Source organism: Lissotriton vulgaris, chromosome 8, assembly GCF_964263255.1.
Source record: "Lissotriton vulgaris chromosome 8, aLisVul1.2, whole genome shotgun sequence".
In the NCBI taxonomy this organism is placed as follows: Eukaryota; Metazoa; Chordata; class Amphibia; order Caudata; family Salamandridae; genus Lissotriton; species Lissotriton vulgaris.
In genome coordinates this window covers 873,770,954-873,784,521 of record NC_141696.1, presented here as the reverse complement: position 1 = coordinate 873,784,521, position 13,568 = coordinate 873,770,954, and the positions used below count along the sequence as shown (strand labels likewise).

General features: G+C 43.3%; 1 protein-coding gene across 4 annotated transcripts in view; it reads left to right on the top strand.

Annotated features, from left to right (window-relative positions):
- The window catches only part of TGDS (TDP-glucose 4,6-dehydratase), a 417,256-nt gene that overhangs the window by 115,763 nt on the left and 287,925 nt on the right, over positions 1-13,568 (top strand). The gene's annotated exons all lie outside the window — the stretch shown is intronic.

The window sequence follows — 13,568 nt, the reverse complement described above, 5'->3', positions numbered from 1 at the left end:
TAGCTCACAACGGAGCCACGATTCATGCCTTACACACCCAAGAGACGCTGTTCCTGGCATTGATTTCAGAGACCCACGGACCCGTAACGTGTTTCCTCAAGATGGCGGAAACGCTTGCTAGGCATTGATGTCCTAAGCCCTACACCGCTGGTCCTCTGGCTATCTGAGAAAGATGTGCTTCACTGATACAAACCCAGCAGCTCAAAACGTGGGTTATCCGTGATGCTACTAATGTACGAGAAGCCACTTACACCCCAACACCAAGTTGCCTGACTTAACAATGGCGGCGGACAGGCATTAGCAGCTAGGCAATTACACCGATTTCGTGCCACCCCTAGCCGCTACCTGAGGCTTTGAGAAATGGTCACTTCAGCGTAGCGTAAGGAGTTCTGCTCTTAGACCCTTGTCAGTCACATGAGCTTGTCGGAATAATCTAACAACAGTTTAAAAGAGATTGTGTGCCTCACGCTTCAATCACAAAATGGAGGCGCCCTTGGACTCACGCGAGTTCCAATAACCGCATCAATTGCATGAACCCCTGTGGAAGGAACCAAGGCATACACTGCACCTTGTCGGAGTCATGGTCTGCTGCTAACCCCTCGCTGACACATGGGAGGTGCGGAAGTGCGGTAATACACTGGAAAGCGGTCACACAGCTCTGCATGCCACACGCTTCACCCTTGAAATGGCGACGCCACCGGACTCACTCTGATCGCTACCTGCAATGCTGCAGCCCTAATGCACTTTTGCGCAACCTTGGTTCATCATCGCCAGTCACCTTGTATCATCGCCTAAATCAGTAAACCTTACAAGGTGAGTGCCATGGGTATAACTCTTCCGTCACCTCAGTGACTCGCACAGTCCAGCCTCTACACAAGGCGATCATCTCCCAGCCCGAGCCTGATCCGCCCTCCTCTGGAACTCGGCATTGGTACCTCTCTCCACCAGTGAAGCATAGCGAGTCTATCCCCATAACCCCAAATCCCACAACCAACTCGCGCTGGTGCCTACCTGCGAACTGTTGCTGTCATACTGATTGCCGATGCACCTGAGTCTAGTGAGTTGAGATCTCCAATATCAACTCTGCCAATGCTGTCATCTCGATCTAGCGGTGATCCACACCTGTCACTGGACTGTACCCTGCACTAAGCTCAGACCTACAGAGTGCTATAGGGTGCTAACTAAGTTGATCTTAGCCGACAACAACTCTACACACCAGCTCACTATATCCACAAGAAGTCCACCCACACCCATCTTTCAATCATCTTAACTTTGTTGTGCATTATAGTGTTCCCCTGCATTGGGGTCCTGACCAAAACGACATACACACGCACGTGCTGGAGGAAGAGCACGAAAACCAGCAAGAAAGTGAAGAACGAAGCAAGAGTGGGGACGAGAGAGGTTATCAACAAAACCATTCGCAGTAGAGTCTGAACTTACCAGGCTACACCCTCAATCACCTCGACCCCGCCTGAAGATGGCGGACAGGGAAAGCAGAACTAACTATAAGAAAGTAAGACCTGAACCAACGATGTCGGAATCTCTAATCGAAGCCAGATCCGACCTGACCAGTACGATGGACATGATTCTAAAAAAACTTGCGGAAGTTCATGATTTAGCTAAATCAATGAAAAACAATACTGATACTATGCAATTGGAGCTCACAGCAATCCGGGCGGAAATGAGTACCATGAACAAGAGCATCTGCGAGGCGGAACAATGCATAAGTGACGTAGAAGACAGGACCTCCCAATCCTCCAAAATCATAAAGCACCTACAGAGCGCCACAAATAATCTGCAAGCAAAATGCTAAATTAGAGGATCGCAATTGAAGAGGAAGTGTACGTATTTTTGGCGTTCCGGAGGATTCAGAAAAAGATGTGGGATCGTGCTTGGCCTTCCTTGAAGCTTGGATACCGAGGATCACGGGGATAAAATTCCAACACGTCCTGGAACTTGACAGGGCACACAGAATACCAACGTTCAATGTCAATGCCCATGGGAGAAAAGGCCCAGACCCTTGATCTGTAGGCCACTCCGCTATCAACACGCTGAGGTCATCTTGCAATTCGCCAGGAAGAATCGTCACGTCACCTGTGAAGGTCAACGCATAATTTTTACTCAGGATTATTCCAAAGAGACTGTCGAGACGAGGAAAGGATTCATTCGACTAAGAGATGAGCTGAAGACGAAAGACATTCATTTCTCCTTTGCTGGCCCGTCAAGTTTAAGATCATAGAAAGTGGCAGATCACATATTTTCTCTAATCCCCAAGATCTTGCACGCCATCTAGAAGACTCTCCTCCACAGGGCATGGACTTGGCTAGCGGCTCATCCATCAAACGGAAAACTGATATCCATTACACGGCTATCCCATGAACTGCCGGATCTTTGTGTTCTACTGGTATTTCTGTACTATTGTTATCTTTTTATCAAAAAGCTTAACTTGTTTTTTCTTAAATAACAAGTAGTTGTCCCACAGTCAAGTTGGCTACATGCCGTAATGGGCCTCTACATGGGGCAGATCGTTGGAATAATCGGGGCTCTTTAGTTTTAAATAGTCAATATGGGTCAATACGTTCATATACATTTGTAGTCCGCTTTATGTGGTCATAAAAGGTATCAAGGCATGGCTTTTCAACCAAAAATAAGAATAATAAGCTCACTCACCCTGGTTCTGTACCAATCCAGGCGCCGGGAAACCCTCAGGGTAGCTGTTGCGCCATACAAGTGGAATAAATAATAAATAAATTATAAAGATTCTTGTGTTTATAAGTTGGTTGTGCTCTCTTATAAGTCACCACATGTATGGTGTGATGTAGTTCCCTACATATGTTTCTCCTGTTGAGACAATATTCTATTAAGTCTCTCAGTGCTGCCTTTAGACGGTTCTGCCATCACAGATCCTGTCTTCGAGTTTTCCGGGGAGAAGGGGGTGGGTGGGATGGCGGGAGCAAGGGAGCAGGGAGAAGGAGGGGATGGGGGAACAGGGTTTGGGGATAAATGTAACTTTGGCTGTTTCCTTTTTGTTCTTATCTCATTTTTGGTTAATTGCGGATCAAAGCTCAAAAGTAGTATCACGGATGCGATACCCAACACTCAGACTCAAAACCAGACACCACACATTTTCCACCATGAGGAAGGCTTCATGAGTAAGGCTCCACATTTAGTTGACCCCATGCCATGCTGCAGATACCATTGCTGTGTTATACGTTTGGAATCACTCCCTTTCCTGCCACACCTATCACAATGCTGTTACTTGTCTAGCGATCATTATCCTTTAGATGGCTCAAACTAAAACCCTGGCAGAAAACCTCAACATTGTTTCAATAAATGTCAAAGGCCTTAATTACCCAGTAAAACAAAGAAAAGTCTTTGAATACTTAGAAAAGTCCAAGGGTGACATCATCCTACTTCAGGAGACAAAACTCTCAGAAGAGGATATTGGGTTTATAAAGCATCAATGGATCTCACATACCCTATGCTCCCCGGCCGTCCATAAGAGAGGGGTGATCACCCTAATTTAAAAAAAATCAAAATTTCCATCACCTCATACACTCAAGACACAGATGGAAGATTATTAGTTACACACCTAATGAGAGAAATGAGGACCCCACTCACGTGGTAAACATATATGGGCGACCCTGTCTTTTGGGAATCTGTCTCAACCTACATTGAGGATATTCCGCAAGATGAACTCATAATAGTTGGCGGTGACTTCAATCTCCCTTTAGACCACTTATTAGATCGTCAATCCAAATGCACATACCAATCTTCCCGCTCTCATGAGACACTCAGGTTAAATTTGGCGCAAATATGTTTAAGAGATTCCTGGCGCCTACAACACCCTGATGGGAGGGATTACACATTTTGCTCGGCACTGCATAATTCGTACTCTAGAATAGTCTACATTCTAATCTCTAGCTCTTTCACACATCTTATAGAAGAAACGGACATAGCACCCAAACTAGTTCTGACCATTCATGCATCAGCACAAAACTTGTTGGTTCACACTCTAGCTGGCGCTTTAATGAAGACATACTTTCAGATCCAGAAAACAAATGGCTAATAGCGAACGCTATTCGATAGTACATTGCACTGAATGATCACCCAGATACGAAAACCGTTGTCGTATGGGATGCTGAATAATAGGTATTAGAGCACAGACCAACAAAAAATTGAACTCCGAACTGGAAGCACTTGAGAAAGGTATCAAAGCACTAGAAACTTCCCACTCAGCTAATTTGGACAACAATTCTGCTCTGGGCCAACTTATTAAAAAGAAATACAAATACAATACAATTGTGAGCAAACACGCTGGAGTGTGGATAAATAAATTGAAAGCACTCCAATTGTGGGAGGAGAATAGGGCAGGGAAACTATTTGCATCTTACCTCAAACATAGGCAAGAGCAATTCACTATAGCATCTATTAAAGATCACTCCAATAACATCCATACCAATCAAAATAAAATTTTAGACACTTTCCAGGCCTTCTAGGAAGACCTTTACAAAAATAAGAGGAAATTTGACCAAGATCTGTGCTCTACTTACCCACACTCCCTAAACCTCCCCAGACTTTCAGAGGACGATAGCTCTGAATTAGGGTCCCCATTCACTGACAAAGAACTCTCTTCCTCTATTAAATCCCTCAAAAGTAATAAAGCCCTAGGCCCAGATGGCTTTTTGGCCAGTTTCTACAAAGCGTTTGATAAATCTCTCAGTCCCACCCTACTAAAGTTATTGAACTCTTTTGCCATAGAAGGTTATTCAACTCTTTTGCCATAGAAGGTTGCGTCTCTAAGTCAATGGGTGAAGCCACTATAATTGTCATCCCGAAAGAAGGTAAAGACCCCCTTTTAACAAAAACTACCGTCCAATCTTACTCATCAATATGGATTGCAAAATATATACAAAAATCTTAGCCAACAGACTCAACACAATCCTCCCAAAACTGAAGTGGGGTTTCTTAAATACTGCATGTCCAATGATAACACCAGACTAACAGAGAAAGACAGAATAACAGCCACCCCCTCGCTTGCCATCACCCTGACGCGGAAAAAGCGTTCGACAGGGTGTCTTGGGCCTTCTTGAAACAAATTATGCTATCCTTCAACCTGGGGAAGACTTGTATCGACATGGTAATGGGCCTCTATTCTTCTCCGTCTGCCCGGATTGCCATAAACGGTACCCTGTCAGACCCATTTTGCTTAGAACAGGGCACCAGACAGGGCTGCCCTCTTTCGCCAGCATTGTTTCTCCTGGCCCTTGAACCCCTCATCACAGATATAAAGCGGAATGACAATATTAAGTGCGTGGACTTCGGTGACATGCGGGTGAAACTTGCTGCATATGCGGATGATATCCTGGTGGTTACAGAACACCCAGATACTTCCATCAAGGCTCTCATGACCACCATTGAGAGATACTCTACTTACTCTGGTTACAAACTGAACCAGGAAAATTCAGAAGTAAAGCCCCTGAACATATACGGCACCAGAGACATTGCGGGTAAGTCTGGCCTTTCATGGCAGACCGGCTTTATTAAGTACCTCGGGAGTGAATTTGACAGCACCCTACTTGAGACACTCCAGAGCAACGAGAACATCACCCTAGGAAAAATGTAATCACAACTAGACGATTGGTCTCCTCGCTTCATAACATGGTGGGGGAGGGTCGAGACCATCAAGATGTTGATCTCTCCTCTGGTAAACTATCTTATCACGATGCTGCCTCTCACTCCTTCTCAGGATTTCCACCACAAATTAGACGCCCTACTTAATAAATTTCTCTGGAAGGGGAAAAAAGCAAGGATTAGCATAAAGAAGCTCCGCCTGGATAAGTCTCTAGGAGGGTTCAACTTAGCGGATTTCAAGCTGTATCAAACAGCTTTCCTCGCCAAACAAGGTTCTTACTGGTTGACACCTCCCGTCGACTACACTCCTGTTTGGCTAGACATAGAAAAAGCCCTTTTTAGAAACCTCGCTCCAGCGGCCGTTTTGACCGCGAGCTTTAACGTGGTCACTTGCTCAAAATCCATCTTCCAAAACACAAGAGTCGCTCTGCTGAAAATTGACAAACTTTTAGACACAAACATACTGCACTCTAGTTGGGAATCGCTTTGGCATAACCACACCTTTCTTTATAAGAGGAAACCACTACACAATGACTTATGGATTAAAAAAGTTATTTACTTCCCACACACATTGTTTAAGGGCTCTTCCCCTCTCTCCTTCAGGGAAATCCAAACCAGATACAGTCTAGATCCACCTGAATTTTATAACTTTTTAAAAATAAAGTTGGCGATTACTAAAGCAAAACTCTCTATAAACCCTCCCTCTCTCCCGATTATCTCTAAATTAAACAGACTCGGACACCAGGTATCCTGGATTTATAAGCTATTACGCCCACAACATTCCAATCTCAATAAACAGCTCAGACAATCCTGGGAATAACACACATCCTTCCCAATATCAGACGAGGACTGGTCCAAATCCTGGGAGTCAACCATGAGACACAAAATCAGACCTACACTCTCCCAGACAAAGTTTTGGCTGCTCCATTGTGCCTTCTGGAGTCCAGCGCGTCTTTACGCCCACACCATTAGAGATGACGCAATCTGCTGGAACTGTAAAGACGGTGACGGTGATCCAGACACCTCCTGCTCCACTGTGTCTGCGTGGTACCCTTTTGAGATAAGGTCTTCGCTTTTCTCTCTAACGTTTTCTCATACCCCCCTCCAGAGAGATATCCACCCTGGTATTAGGCTTCCTCAAAGCTGGGTCCCTTACTGACAATGATAGGGCCCTGCTAAATCTACTCCTCACGGCTGCAGTAAAAGTGGTCCTGAATAATTTGAAGGACACCCGCAAAGCCTCCCTTACCTGCTGGTTAAATTGGGTCACTAACCTAAGAGGAGCTGACTATATATCACTCAAACTCGCTGTGGCGCCCTCCTCACAGACGAATATGGGTCACTCTTGACAACTACTTTAGCGCTCACAAGCCACCATGAACCTCCTTCACTACACTTATGATCCCGCTCAACTTGGCTTTACTTGACCCTCCATGACATTCCTCTGGTTATTATTTTCGCCTTTGACAGTGACTGTTATCACATGTGGGCCAAGGCACTGATACTACTTATGCAACATGTATGATCGTTGATATGTCTCCTCTTATGTTATTTTATTTATTTTATTGATTGCCTAATGTCTATTATCGCTCATCCAATTATTTTCCTTAAAGTCATTATCCCAAGCTTATATGTCTCAACCATAGTTTTTCTCTTTTCTGTTTTCACTGTCTGTATTACTTTTTATTCTTATTTATTTGGAAACCACCAATAAAAAATTTTGAACACAATTTTTTTTATTTCTGTTTGAAGCTCCATTGCTGAATTAGTTGCTTATCTGGAATTAACACTGTGCTTATTTTGTTTGTTTTGTACTATTTTGCCTGTGTTTCTATTGCCTAGCTCGCCTTATTGGTTTGGCCACATTCCATGACCAGTGTTGACACCTGCAAGCCCTGATTTTCCCTTAAGACCTAATCCCAGATTGCTGACACCCTCCTCTCTCCATCCCAGCTGACCTTCAGACTGTTTTGTCTTGAAGTCAGTGGGATCAGTCACCCGCGCATCCCTTTCACCACAATTTAATCCCTCCTCTTTTTGATTCCAGTGTTTGTACCCATTCTGGGTGTCCAGTTGAGAGCGAAAAGTTTAAGGGCATCTTCCTGTGGCAGTCTTTAGGCCAGGAGTTGGTCTAGAGCCAAATCCCGCTTGAATCCTTGTCCATCCTGTACTCCCCTCTCCTGCAACCCCTCAACCCTAATAACTATTACTTTACACATCATTATTCTTCCAATGACTCTACACTTCTGGTTACCCAGACACTCTTAATATATGATAATCCTTATTCATTTCTTTCCATAATTGTCCTACTCTGTGGCATCTCTTCTTTAACTCCTGGTAGATTTCATAGACTATACTGCTACCTCTTGTTTCTTTTGTTGGATGTCTCCTCTTCTGCTCTTGAATGGACCACCTACCTCACATTTCCTTATTTCATTAGGTTGTTCCACTACCTTCTCTTCCTCATTCCTGGTGTACCTCATAGCACATGCTCCCTCTGTCAACTGCACCTTACCCTGGATTGTTCCTCTTGCACTCCTTAGTGAACCCCAGATAAGTTCTCTTGTTTCTTTTGCACTCTTTCTCTGAGAGTAATTACTCTTTGCTCCTGGATGGATATCAGATAACCTATGCCATTCCATTTTTACCATCATACTTTAGGGGCTTGCTCCTCTTTAACTTATGGTAAACCCAATAGAGCATGTATGGCCAACCATTCTTAAGAGGGGGTTTGCAATCATTTGGGGAACCAGGGGGCCACTTGAGTGAAACAAGCGGGACAGACTAATACAGAGGTACTTAGTTAGAGCGCAGTATTTATTAGAGTTGATATACCATTGTGTTTAATAAATGTCCTCAGTTTCACAGCCCTTGACTCCCTACCTCATACCCTCAGCACACTAGCTCACTGAGCCTCAGGCACCTGCTTTTGCTCTTAAGGAAGTGCAGTAGTGCATTTAATTGTTTACTTCCTGTTTAATATAATAGCCATGGAGGTTTATAGCAGTGAGACAATTATTGATGCACTGCAGGGCATGTGACCTGTAGATCACTGGTGCAGATTTTAGTGAGAGAGTTCAGTTGCTTCATGCAGCCATTGTAGATATCCTAGTGTAACCTGCAGGTCACAAGTCCCCATCCAGCGAAATAGTTCAGTAGGCTATATTCCTACTGCATATATCTGCATGCTACGTGCAGTCTTAAGTATGAATCCTTGCAGTCCTTTGCTTTTCAGAAGTTGATGTAGTGATTGGCTTTGAGCTGGGAAGTACTATTCCTAAGTGGCAAAACAGAGCACCCAGATATTACCTTGCTGCAGCTCTGAGAGTAAACACTAATTGTTTTCTCTCAAAAGCTACCTTCGCCTGACAGGAAATGATGCCAAGGGCACAATCCCACCCTCAGTCTTTTTTTTCTTTTTAGAGTAATTAGTTCTTGTAACAGAATATCCTGCAGTCCACATACTTCATGACCAGCATCTCTATTCCACCTGATAGGATTTCTGAAGCAATACCAGGTCAAAAGAGTGTTTTATCTTGGTCAGGTCCATCAACACCTTTTTCTTCTTTAGTGTGAACAAGGCAGCTATAATTAACAGTTTTACCTCTAGATACTTACAGAGAGCATATTCTGGCCTTGGTCTCCTCCTTCCTGATGAATCATACATTTCAGGTCTTCTAGTCAAATGTCTTTGCTAGCACACACTTGCTTACTTCTGGTGTCCCTCAGGATCCACCGTTTGCTTTTCAATATCTATGTCCGCCCTTTGGCGGACTTAGTGGAAAGCTGCGGCCTTAATCTATTCTCATATGCGGATGATACCCAGGTTATTTTCTCTCTGACATTTGACCAAGATTCCACCCTGGAAGATCTTAACATCCACTTTGGCTTTCTCTCCATTTGGATTAATTCCAACTCTCTAAAATCGAAAGGTGACAAGGCTGAGGTAATAGTTCTGGGTAACAACCCGCCGTGCTGGGGACCCCAGCACTGGCCATCTTGCTGGGTGCCCTTCCTGTCCCTGCTGAGAAGGTGAAGAAGCTCAGTTTTTGGCTCTACTCCAATTCTGTCTATGAAGCCTCAGGTTGTCATGGAGTCCTTCTCGTGTTTTGCTATTATGAGATGGCTTAGAAAGATCTTGTGGATACTTCCCTTCACTGCTCAAAACATCCAGGCTTTGATTCTGTAATATCTTATCTCCAGGAGCAAGCAAGTCCCTGATCAGGCGCCTCCAAGTGCTTCACAATTCTCCTGCCAGGCCCCTGCTCAGACTTCCTAAACACTCCTGCATCTGGCCTTCTTCATGACCTCCACTGGCTCACCGTGGAGAAGTGTATCACTTCCAATGCTCTCTGTTATATGCACAAAATATATTGCCACTTAGACCTTAGAACTTGCCTCGCCCTACCAACCCCTGTACTCTACGTTCCAGCAATCAATCTCAGTTTACCTTTCCTAAAGTCAGGCACACCTGAACAGGTAGTCGCTCCTTTGCTCTTTTGTGACCAAAGCAATGGAATGCAGTCCCAGAATCTCTGCGATGCTGCACCTCTCTGCTCCCCTTTCAGGAGTTAAATACTTGCCTATTTTGAGCCCTCCTCCTAAGCTGTCCCGCTTAGTGCTGGGAAACCCTCTGGGTAGCCATGCGCTCTCCAATAATTAGATTATAATAATACTTTCCCCACATTATCTGTTGTGGAATTTACCTTCCCAGTGCTTTCCGTAGCCCAGTCCCTAAAGCCCCTCATTTCTGGAAGGTGTCCGTCAGCCTCCAGTTGTACCTTTAAAGGTCTTGAAATCTCTGCACCTTCCTGGGCAGTTTTTGCTCCACTCCCAGTCTATCCTCCAATGCTTTCTCAGCCGCTTCAATATTACAATTCTTTTTGTCTGCCTGCAGGTTATTAATGGACTGGAGTTTCTCTGCCTTTCCCCTGTTCAGTTTCCTCAATGGAATCCCATTACTTTTTTTAGACTATGGAGAGCAAACATTGAATAACTCCTTTTTTGTGTGTTCCCTTAAACCATTACTCTCCATTTGAATAGGAGGTTTTAGGTTAGTCAGGCAGAGGAACCTTTACTCCTACAATCAGACTCCCTAGAGGCCTCGAACAAGGGAAAAGACAACATCCAGACAGGTATACAATCGGGTCTGACTCCTTTTCACTCTCAAACTCACTCTGAAGCTCTGCCAGTCTTTTAATTCGCTATTTGGGGCATATACAACCGCAAAGCATTAAAATTTAATATATTTCCATAAATAAAGAAGATAGTTATCAACACCCATTTGACAAATAATAAAACAATGCTAATCAATATAGACTAGGTCTAATTCCATTGATGGGTCTATAAACTCTAGGCAGACTGCCCCAAGGGTTTTAATGTGTAACTCTCAAATATAAATTTAAAACTGGTTGACTGTCCAGATAACTTTCCTACACCATTGTCAAGAATGCCATTCTTGTCAGCACAGGTCTGCGAAAGAGGCATAATAATCCCTAAAGTAGTGATTGAGAATTCTTTTAACAAGAAAATGCAATAATTCTGTGTGCTGTATGTGTATCCTATTTGGAAAATCAGGATGATAATGAAAATTGTTTCTAACTCTTGTGTAAGAAAGTTTCAAATCTATTACGGAAACGGAGGCGAGGATTATGCGTTTCGGTCTCCGCTTTATTAACATAGCAGCCTTTTTTGTAAAACGATTTAATTTTACTTTCCGTGTGCAAGTGAAAAACGAACAGTCCTATGAACCATTGGGAATCTAGAACAAAACACAAACAATCACAATGAAACCGTAGTCCATTCGGTAGTCAATCAAGATGCAGTTGAGCCTGTAATAGTCCTCTCTCAGCTCCGATCCCCCTTGTTCTGTAGTGTAGTTCCTATATTCCGAATAAGCTCTGCGCATTGGAATAACATATACTATAGTTTAGACGTAGGACTGAAGTCGACTAGGTCTCCATTGTATATATTAAACTTAATTGTGAGTGCCAGCTAGCTCGGAGGTCACTAGAAACGTTCTTGAATAATCAAGAAGGGATTAGTTTCTGCCAACCGCATAAACATGACAACTTTGTTTCCCAAGAATAAGAAATCAAGCTCTAGAGTCGCGGAAACAATAGATAGCTATTTTACTCCGTCAATCGTGCATGCTTCGTTTCACCAGAGGTGCTGAGAAAATAGAGAGATGGGCGTTTTCAATAAAAAGCATTTATTGAACAGTCTTCTTTCTCAAGCGTAAGAAATGTACTGCTACAATTGTAATACTGGTTATAAAGTACAGAGTATATAATACGAACAGTATTATAAAGTAGTACTGTAAAAGCATGATATGGTTTCTAAGCCATAAATTGCTTAAAACATATAAAATACATACAGTGATAAAATAATGACTAAAAGTACTCAACTGGTGCTTCTAAAATACGCCTACCCCGGTGTACCTGACCTTTGCCTAGCACAAGGAAAGAATTAAGTGAGGAGTAGCTTTAGTTTAGTAGTTTTCTGCCAAGAATCTATTCAAGAATTCTTTAAGGGTCTAATCCGCTCCGAACCTTGGTTTAGAATGAAGGAGGTCTTGTATCTCTCTCTTAGGACTCGATTTCCCAGCAACCCGCAAGGGTAGCCTGGAAACACTGGAGCTGGATTCCTCGGCTGGAGAAAGACAGCATCTCTCAGTGCGTCAGCTGGAGGGTCGGCTTCCTTCAGCACTTGCTGCTGCAGGGCATCGGGCAAGTAGTTAGTCGATCTGCTCCAAACCACTGTGTGTTTGTCTGGGCAAATCTAGGCATATTTATACTTTGAAGGTGCCGAGTTTGACGTGTGATTGGACTTAATAACGTCATCAAAGACTCAGTTCTTCGAAAACTCCATGATTTCCTAGATAAATTAGTATTCAGGCAGGGGGATGTCCCTAGCTGCTGAAGGCGGGTTTCTCTAAGAAATCGTTGTTGATTCTTGGAACTTAGTGGAAGTAGCCATGCCGTATTTGGGCTGCATAGGCTCAGTCTAAATATGGTAATGATTTCTATGCCTATATAAGGATTAGATAATGTATACCTATATAAGGGCATGAATCGGGAAAACTTACACTAGGGGTCCTAGATTTGTTTACAACAGTTCTTCGCGCAAGTTAATCCTCAGCTACCTCTTACTGGTCCAGTTTAGTACCGTCAGATCCTAGGACACCCAGGGAGAATGCTTTAGACACCGAGTCCATCTTTATATCAGTATTCTTAATTCAATCCAAAATGATATTTAGTAAAGGATAGTTAAAAATATTGAAGCACAGCAAGTATTTATAAATAAGTACGGTTCAGCGGAAGTGAGTTTTATTAGAAAACCATGTATGCATTTTCAAAAATTCTTCCCCCCAAAATTTGTGAGTGTTTCATAAAGAAGAAGAAAAGAATGAATTGACCCCAGGTGTAAAGAAAAAAACAAAACCGAAGCAAAGAAAAACCGTGAGGGAGATTGTGGACATCCATGGTATATTGTTTGCTTTATATCATAAGACAGCAGTTTATATTCAGTACAGTCACGGACTCTGGGAATTAATCACTGTATCACAGTTATAGAAACCAGTTTGTACGTTTGTTGATGGGATTACAACCCTTAAAAGAATACAAAGGTCTCACAAAGGTCTCATCAGTACTTAAATGGCCAGGGGTTGGCTGGTTATGTAGAGTCAGATCGGCAAAATGAGGACCCACTCAAGAGTTGCAAACCATTATTGTGCCTGGTTGGTGAAGGCGGCTTCTAATATGGACTTGCTAGGGGCGAAAAGCCCCTTATTAGTTCCTTAAAAATTTGAGGAGCAGCTGTGGTAGCCTCTCATTAATATAGCGATTTCCTTGCTGGGCAAAATTTATTTGTGCTCCTAATTGAGCCCTGTACGGCTCTCTTAAAGGCTGCTGTCCCGATTAAGGGAGTCTTGG